The following is a 10,125-nucleotide window of genomic DNA, read 5'->3' on the forward strand; positions in this document are numbered from 1 at the left end:
TTTTGGAGATATGTCACATTTTACTATTTTAGAGGCCTATAAAGACCTCATTTCTAATCAGTAGAAAAAACTAATGGTCAGTCCTTATAAGGGACACCCCATACAGTATGTACACCTCATATCAAAACATTTTACTGCAGCATTTTGGAGTTATGTCACATTTTACTACTTTAGAGGCCTATAAACACCTCATTTCTAATAAGTAGAAAAAACTAATGGCCATTTTTTTACAGGGGACATCCCATACAGTATGTACACCTCATATCAAACCATTTTACTGTAGCATTTTGGAGATATGTCACATTTTACTATTTTAGAGGCCTATAAAGACCTCATTTCTAATAAGTAGAAAAAACGAATGGCCATTTCTTATAGGGGACACCCCATACAGTACGCACACCTCATATCAAAACATTTTACTGTAGCATTTTGGAGATATGTCACATTTTACTATTTTAGAGGCCTATAAAGACCTCATTTCTAATAAGTAGAAAAAACGAATGGCCATTTCTTATAGGGGACGTCCCATACAGTACGCACACCTCATATCAAAACATTTTACTGTAGCGTTTTGGAGATATGTCACATTTTACTATCAGAGGCCTAAAGACCTCATTTCTAATAAGTAGAAAAAACTAATGGTCAGTCCTTATAGGGGACGTCCCATACGGTATGCACACCTCATATCAAAACATTTTACTGCAGCATTTTGGAGTTATGTCACATTTTGCTACTTTAGAGGCATATAAAGACCTCATTTCTAATAAGTAGAAAAAACGAATGGCCATTTCTTATAGGGGACGTCCCATATAGTATGTACACCTCATATCAAAACATTTTACTGCAGCATTTTGGAGTTATGTCACATTTTGCTACTTTAGAGGCCTATAAAGACCTCATTTCTAATAAGTAGAAAAAACGAATGGCCATTTCTTATTGGGGACGTCCCATACAGTATGTACACCTCATATCAAAACATTTTACTGTAGCATTTTGGAGATATGTCACATTTTACTATTTTAGAGGTCTATAAAGACCTCATTAGTAAAAAGTAGAAAAAACTAATGGCCATTTCTTATAGGGGACACCCCATACAATATGCACACCTCATATCAAAACATTTTACTGCAGCGTTTTGGAGTTATGTCACATTTTACAACTTTAGAGGCCTATAAAGATCTCATTTCTAATAAGTAGAAAAAACGAATGGCCATTTCTTATAGGGGACGTCCCATACAATATGCACACCTCATATCAAAGCATTTTACTGCAGCATTTTGGAGTTATGTCACATTTTACTACTTTAGAGGCCTATGAAGTTTTCATTTATAATAAGTAGAAAAAACTAATGGCCATTTCTTATAGGGGACATCCCATACAGTATACACACCTCATAACTCCAAAATGCTACAGTAAAATGTTTTGATATGAGGTGTGTATACTGTATGGGATGTCCCCTATAAGAAATGGCCATTAGTTTTTTCTACTTATTATAAATGAGAACTTCATAGGCCTCTAAAGTAGTAAAATGTGACATAACTCCAAAATGCTGCAGTAAAATGCTTTGATATGAGGTGTGCATATTGTATGGGACGTCCCCTATAAGAAATGGCCATTAGTTTTTTCTACTTATTAGAAATGAGGTCTTTATAGGCCTCTAAAGTAGCAAAATGTGACATAACTCCAAAATGCTACAGTAAAATGTTTTGATATGTCACATTTTGCTACTTTAGAGGCCTATAAAGACCTCATTTCTAATAAGTAGAAAAAACGAATGGCCATTTCTTATTGGGGACGTCCCATACAGTATGTACACCTCATATCAAAACATTTTACTGTAGCATTTTGGAGATATGTCACATTTTACTATTTTAGAGGTCTATAAAGACCTCATTAGTAAAAAGTAGAAACAACTAATGGCCATTTCTTATAGGGGACGTCCCATACAGTATGCATACCTCATATCAAACCATTTTACTGTAGCATTTTGGAGTTATGTCACTACTTTAGAGGCCTATAAAGTTCTCATTTCTAAAAAGTAGAAAAAAAACTGATGGCCATTTCTTATAGGGGACGTCCCATACAGTATACACGCCTCATATCAAAACATTTTACTGTAGCATTTTGGAGTCATTTCACATTTTGCTACTTTAGAGGCCTGTAAAGACCTAATTTCTAATAAGTAGAAAAAACGAATGGCCATTTCTTATAGGGGACATCCCATACAGTATGCATACCTCATATCAAAACATTTTACTGTAGCATTTTGGAGATATGTCACATTTTACTATCAGAGGCCTATAAAGACCTCATTTCTAATAAGTAGAAAAAACTAATGGTCAGTCCTTATAGGGGACGTCCCATACGTTATGCACACCTCATATCAAAACATTTTACTGTAGCATTTTGGAGATATGTCATATTTTACTACTTCAGTTGCCTATAAACACCTCATTTCTAATTAGTAGCAAAAAGTAATGGTCAGTTCTTATAGGGGACGTCCCATACAATATGCATACCTCATATCAAAGAATTTTACTGCAGCATTTTGGAGTCATGTCACATTTTACTAATTCAGAGGCCTATAAACACCTCATTTCTAATAAGTAGAAAAAACTAATGGTCAGCTATTATATGGGACGTCCCATATAGTATGCACACCTCATATCAAAGCATTTTACTGTAGCGTTTTGGAGTTTTGTCACATTTTACTACTTTAGAGGCCTATAAAGACCTTATTTCTAATAAGTAGAAAAAACTAATGGTCAGTTCTTATAGGGGACGTCCCATACAGTATGCACACCTCATATCAAAACATTTTACTGTAGCATTTTGGAGATATGTTACATTTTACTATTTTAGAGGTCTATAAAGACCTCATTAGTAAAAAGTAGAAACAACTAATGGCCATTTCTTATAGGGGACGTCCCATACAGTATGCATACCTCATATCAAACCATTTTACTGTAGCATTTTGGAGTTATGTCACTACTTTAGAGGCCTATAAAGTTCTCATTTCTAAAAAGTAGAAAAAACTGATGGCCATTTCTTATAGGGGACGTCCCATACAGTATACACGCCTCATATCAAAACATTTTACTGTAGCATTTTGGAGTCATGTCACATTTTGCTACTTTAGAGGCCTGTAAAGACCTAATTTCTAATAAGTAGAAAAAACTAATGGCCATTTCTTATAGGGGACGTCCCATACAGTATGCATTCCTCATATCAAACCATTTTACTGTAGCATTTTGGAGATATGTCACATTTTACTACTTCAGAGGCCTATAAAGACCTCATTTCTAATAAGTAGAGAAAACTAATGGTCAGTTCTTATAGGGGACATCCCATACAGTATGCACACATCATATCAAAACATTTTACTACAGCATTTTGGAGTTTTGTCACATTTGACTACTTTAGAGGCCTAGAAAGACCTCATTTCTAATAAGTAGAAAAAAAGAATGGCCATTTCTTATAGGGGACGTCCCATACAGTATGCACGCCTCATATCAAAACATTTTACGGCAGCAATTTGGAGTTACTTCACATTTTACTACTTCAGAGGCCTATAAACACCTCATTTCTAATAAGTAGAAAAAACTAACGATCAGATCTTATTGGGGACGTCCCATACAATATGCACACCTCATATCAAAGCATTTTACTGCAGCATTTTGGAGTTATGTCACATTTTACTACTTCAGAGGCCTATAAAGACCTTATTTCTAATAAGTAGAGGTCAGTTCTTATAGGGGACGTCCCATACAGTATGCACACCTCATATCAAAACATTTTACTGCAGCAATTTGGAGTTACTTCACATTTTACTACTTCAGAAGCCTATAAAGACCTCATTTGTGACCCTGGATCACAAAACCAGTCTTATGTTGCACGGGTATATTTGTGGCAATAGCCAACAAAACATTGTATGGGTCAAAATTATAGATTTTTCTTTTATGTCAAAAATCATATTAAGTAAAGATCATGTTCCATGAAGATATTTTGTAAATTTCCCACCTTAAATATATAAAACATTTATTTTTGTGAATGGATGCAGCACTATCGCCAATAGAAATGGACAACTTTAAAGGCGATTTTCTCAATATTCCGATTTTTTTGCACCCTCAGATTCCAGATTTTCAAATAGTTGTTTCTCGGACAAATATTGTCCTATCCTAATAAACCATACATCAATGGAAAGATTGTGTATTCAGCTTTCAGATGATGTATAAATCTCAATTTTAGAAAAAATACACATAAGACTGGTTTTGTGGTCCAGGGTCACATTTCTAAAAAGTAGAAAAAAGTAATGGTCAGTTCTTATAGGGGACGTCCCATATAGTATGCATACCTCATATCAAAGCATTTTATTGCAGCATTTTGGAGTTATGTCGAATTAGACTATTTTAGAGGCCTATAAATACCTCATTTCTAATAAGTAGAAAAAAGTAATGGTCAGTTTTTACAGGGGACGTCCCATACAGTATGCACACCTCATATAAAACCATTTTACTGTGGCGTTTTGGAGGTATGTCACATTTTACTACTTCAGAGGCCTAGAAAGACCGAATTTCTAATAAGTAGATAAAACTAATGGTCAGTTCTAATTGGGGACGTCCCATATAGTGTGCATACCTCATATCAAAACATTTTACTGCAGCATTTTGGAGTTATGTCACATTTTACTACTTCAGAGGCTTATAAAGACCTCATTTTAAATAAGTAGAAATTCAGAATTTGTGGAGTGGTTGCTGGCATCTTGTGAATGCTTGTGACGCCACTCACCGTCGTAACTGTGGACAACAACGCCAGTCCCACTCACAACCCAGTTCCCAGCCAAGATCACCCAGACTGTGAGGATCAGCAGCATGAGCCCACCGAAAGCAGCGAGAATGAATTCACTTGTCCCGTCCAACCTCCCTCTCCCACCACCTCTCCAAACCACTTGTAATAAATGTGTATGTTTCCTCAGTATCTGTATGTTTCTGCAGTCCCAAGACACTCCTGCCACCCAGTCATCTCCTCCTCCCATTTGTCCCGCAGTGCATCTCAGCCTCCTCTCAGTGGCACGGCTACATCTTGGGCCTGCTGGGAGCCATCTCCTCCTGGGAGTGTGGAGACTGTGGCTCCGCCTCCAGCCTCTGAGTGCACCGCCTCCACTCCACCTCTACCCATCGCCCTGGCTCCTGTGCTCTTACCACCCTCCACTCCAACGTGAACCATTGGCCATTCGGCCTCGCCGGGCTACGTCGGCTCCACTTGGGTTGGTCATCGCACCACTTTTGCCATGGACTTGTGGCCCATTTGTTGCCCTGTGGCCCTCCACCTCTTCAGCTTTGGCTAGCCCCGCACTCCCTCAGGCTCCACCTTCACATATGGTCGCTCCAGCTCAGCCTCTAACCTCAGGATCCCTGCTTCCACCTCAGGGGGTCGTCGCTGCGGCCCAGCCACGGTCGCATAGGTCTTTGTGTCTCACTGCCTCATGGCTTCTCTGGCTACGCGGTGTGCTCCACATCCATCACTGTCGTCACCACCGGCAGTCCCCATGGTGGCGTCTGGACTCTTCACTCCATGGCTACTGCCTCCTGCGTCGCCGCCATGGGAGGCAGTCCTGGCTGTGGTCTAATTATTGGAAATGAGGTCTTTATACACCTCTAAGGTAGTAAAATGTTAAATAACTCAAAAATGCTGCATTAAAATGCTTTGATATGAGGTGTGCATACTGTATGGGACGTCCCCTGTAAAAACTGACCATTACTTTTTTCTACTTATTAGAAATTAGGTTTTTATAGGCCTCTAAAGTAGTAAAATTTGACATAACTCCAAAATGCTGCAGTAAAATAGTTTGATATGAGGTGTGCATACCGTATGGGACGTCCCCTATAAGAACTGACCATTAGTTTTTTCTACTTATTAGAAATGAGGTCTTTATAGGCCTCTGAAGTAGTCAAATGTTACAAAACTCCAAAATGCTGCTGTAAAATGTATTGATATGAGGTGTGCATACTGTATGGGACGTCCCCAATAAGAAATGGCCATTAGTTTTTTCTACTTATTAGAAATTAGGTTTTTATAGGCCTCTAAAGTAGTAAAATGTGACAAAACTCCAAAACGCTACAGTGAAATGCTTTGATATGAGGTGTGCATACTGTATGGGACGTCCCCTGTAAAAAACTGACCATTACTTTTTTCTACTTATTAGAAATTAGGTTTTTATAGGCCTCTAAAGTAATAAAATGTGACAAAACTCCAAAACGCTACAGTAAAATGCTTTGATATGAGGTGTGCATACCGTATGGGACGTCCCCTATAAGAACTGACCATTATTTTTTTCTACTTATTAGAAATGAGGTGTTTATGGGCCTCTGAAGTAGTAAAATGTGACAAAACTCCAAAATGCTACAGTAAAATGTTTTGATATGATGTGTGCATACCGTATGGGACGTCCCCTATAAGAACTGACCATTAGTTTTTTCTACTTATTAGAAATGAGGTCTTTATAGGCCTCTAAAGTAGTAAAATGTGACAAAACTCCAAAACGCTACAGTAAAATGCTTTGATATAAGGTGTGCATACTGTATGGGACGTCCCCTATAAGAACTGACCATTAGTTTTTCTACTTATTAGAAATGAGGTCTTTATAGGCCTCTAAAGTAGTAAAATGTGACAAAACTCCAAAACGCTACAGTAAAATGCTTTGATATGAGGTGTGCATACTGTATGGGACGTCCCCTATAAGAACTGACCATTAGTTTTTTCTACCTATTAGAAATGAGGTGTTTATGGGCCTCTGAAGTTGTAAAATTTGACAAAACTCCAAAATGCTGCAGTAAAATGCTTTGATATGAGGTGTGCATACCGTATGGGACGTCCCCTATAAGAACTAACCATTAGTTTTTTCTACTTATTAGAAATTAGGTGTTTATGGGCCTCTGAAGTAGTAAAATGTGACAAAACTCCAAAACGCTACAGTAAAATGCTTTGATATGAGGTGTGCATACCGTATGGGACGTCCCCTATAAGAACTGACCATTAGTTTTTTCTACTTATTAGAAATGAGGTGTTTATGGGCCTCTGAAGTAGTAAAATGTGAAATAACTCCAAAATGCTGCAGTAAAATGCTTTGATATGAGGTGTGCATACTGTATGGGACGTCCCCTATAAGAACTGACCATTAGTTTTTTTCTACTTATTAGAAATGAGGTCTTTATAGGCCTCTGAAGTAGTAAAATGTTACAAAACTCCAAAATGCTGCAGTAAAATGTATTGATATGAGGTGTGCATACTGTATGGGACGTCCCCTATAAGAACTGACCATTAGTTTTTTCTACTTATTAGAAATAAGGTCTTTATAGGCCTCTAAAGTAATAAAATGTGACAAAACTCCAAAACGCTACAGTAAAATGCTTTTATATGAGGTGTGCATACTGTATGGGACGTCCCCTATAAGAACTGACCATTAGTTTTTTCTACTTATTAGAAATGAGGTGTTTATGGGCCTCTGAAGTTGTAAAATTTGACAAAACTCCAAAATGCTGCAGTAAAATGTTTTGATATGAGGTGTGCATACCGTATGGGACGTCCCCTGTAAAAACTGACCATTACTTTTTTCTACTTATTAGAAATTAGGTTTTTATAGGCCTCTAAAGTAGTAAAATGTGACAAAACTCCAAAACGCTACAGTAAAATGCTTTGATATGAGGTGTGCATACCGTATGGGACATCCCCTATAATAACTGACCATTCGTTTTTTCTACTTATTAGAAATAAGGTGTTTATGGGCCTCTGAAGTAGTAAAATGTGACATAACTCCAAAATGCTACAGTAAAATGTTTTGATATGAGGTGTGCATACCGTATGGGACGTCCCCTATAAGAACTGACCATTAGTTTTTTCTACTTATTAGAAATGAGGTCTTTATAGGCCTCTAAAGTAGTAAAATGGGAAATAACTCCAAAATGCTGCAGTAAAATGCTTTGATATGAGGTGTGCATACTGTATGGGACGTCCCCTGTAAAAACTGACCATTAGTTTTTTCTACTTATTAGAAATTAGGTTTTTATAGGCCTCTAAAGTAGTAAAATGTGACAACTCCAAAACGCTACAGTAAAATGCTTTGATATGAGGTGTGCATACCGTATGGGACGTCCCCTATAAGAACTGACCATTATTTTTTTCTACTTATTAGAAATGAGGTGTTTATGGGCCTCTGAAGTAGTAAAATGTGACACAACTCCAAAATGCTGCAGTAAAATGCTTTGATATGAGGTTTGCATACCGTATGGGACGTCCCCTATAAGAACTGACCATTAGTTTTTTCTACTTATTAGAAATTAGGTCTTTATAGGCCTCTGAAGTAGTAAAATGTGACAAAACTCCCAAATGCTGCAGTAAAATGCTTTGATATGAGGTGTGCATACCGTATGGGACGTCCCCTATAAGAACTGACCATTAGTTTTTTCTACTTATTAGAAATGAGGTGTTTATGGGCCTCTGAAGTAGTAAAATGTGACAAAACTCCAAAACGCTACAGTAAAATGTTTTGATATGAGGTGTGCATACCGTATGGGACGTCCCCTATAAGAACTGACCATTAGTTTTTTCTACTTATTAGAAATGAGGTGTTTATGGGCCTCTGAAGTAGTAAAATGTGAAATAACTCCAAAATGCTGCAGTAAAATGCTTTGATATGAGGTGTGCATACTGTATGGGACGTCCCCTATAAGAACTGACCATTAGTTTTTTCTACTTATTAGAAATTAGGTCTTTATAGGCCTCTGAAGTAGTAAAATGTTACAAAACTCCAAAATGCTGCAGTAAAATGTATTGATATGAGGTGTGCATACTGTATGGGACGTCCCCTATAAGAAATGGCCATTAGTTTTTTTACTACTTATTAGAAATTAGGTTTTTATAGGCCTCTAAAGTAGTAAAATGTGACAAAACTCCAAAACGCTACAGTAAAATGCTTTGATATGAGGTGTGCATACTGTATGGGACGTCCCCTATAAGAACTGACCATTAGTTTTTTCTACTTATTAGAAATGAGGTCTTTATAGGCCTCTGAAGTAGTAAAATGTTACAAAACTCCAAAATGCTACAGTAAAATGCTTTGATATGAGTCGTGTATACTGTATGGGACGTCCCCTATAAGAAATGGCCATTAGTTTTTTCTACTTATTAGAAATAAGGTCTTTATAGGCCTCTGAAGTAGTAAAATGTGAAATAACTCCAAAATGCTGCAGTAAAATGTTTTGATATGAGGCGTGCATACTGTATGGGGTGTCCCCTATAAGAAATGGCCATTAGTTTTTTCTACTTATTAGAAATGAGGTCTTCAAAGGCCTCTAAAGTAGTAAAATGTGACAAAACTCCAAAACGCTACAGTAAAATGCTTTGATATGAGGTGTGCATACTGTATGGGACGTCCCCTATAAGAACTGACCATTAGTTTTTTCTACCTATTAGAAATGAGGTGTTTATGGGCCTCTGAAGTTGTAAAATTTGACAAAACTCCAAAATGCTGCTGTAAAATGTTTTGATATGAGGCGTGCATACTGCATGGGACGTCCCCTATAAGAACTTACCATTCGTTTTTTTCTACTTATTAGAAATAAGGTCTTTATGTGCCTCTGGAGTAGTAAAATGTGAAATAACTCCAAAATGCTGCAGTAAAATGTTTTGATATGAGGTGTGCATACTGTATGGGACGTCCCCTATAAGAAAGGGCCATTACTTTTTTCTACTTATTAGAAATGAGGTCCTTATAGGCCTCTGAAGTAGTAAAATGTGAAATAACTCCAAAATGCTGCAGTAAAATATTTTGATATGAGGTGTGCATACTGTATGGGACGTCCCCTATAAGAACTGACCATTAGTTTTTTCTACTTATTTGAAATAAGGTCTTTATAGGTCTCTGAAGTAGTAAAATGTGACAAAACTCCAAAATGCTGCAGTAAAATGTTTTGATATGAGGTGTGCATACCGTATGGGACGTCCCCTATAAGAAATGGCCATTAGTTTTTTCTACTTATTAGAAATGAGGTCTTTATAGGCCTCTAAAGTAGTAAAATGTGACAAAACTCCAAAACGCTACAGTAAAATGCTTTGATATAAGGTGTG

Source organism: Leuciscus leuciscus (assembly GCF_965113295.1).
Source record: "Leuciscus leuciscus genome assembly, chromosome: 1".
NCBI lineage: Eukaryota > Metazoa > Chordata > Actinopteri > Cypriniformes > Leuciscidae > Leuciscus > Leuciscus leuciscus.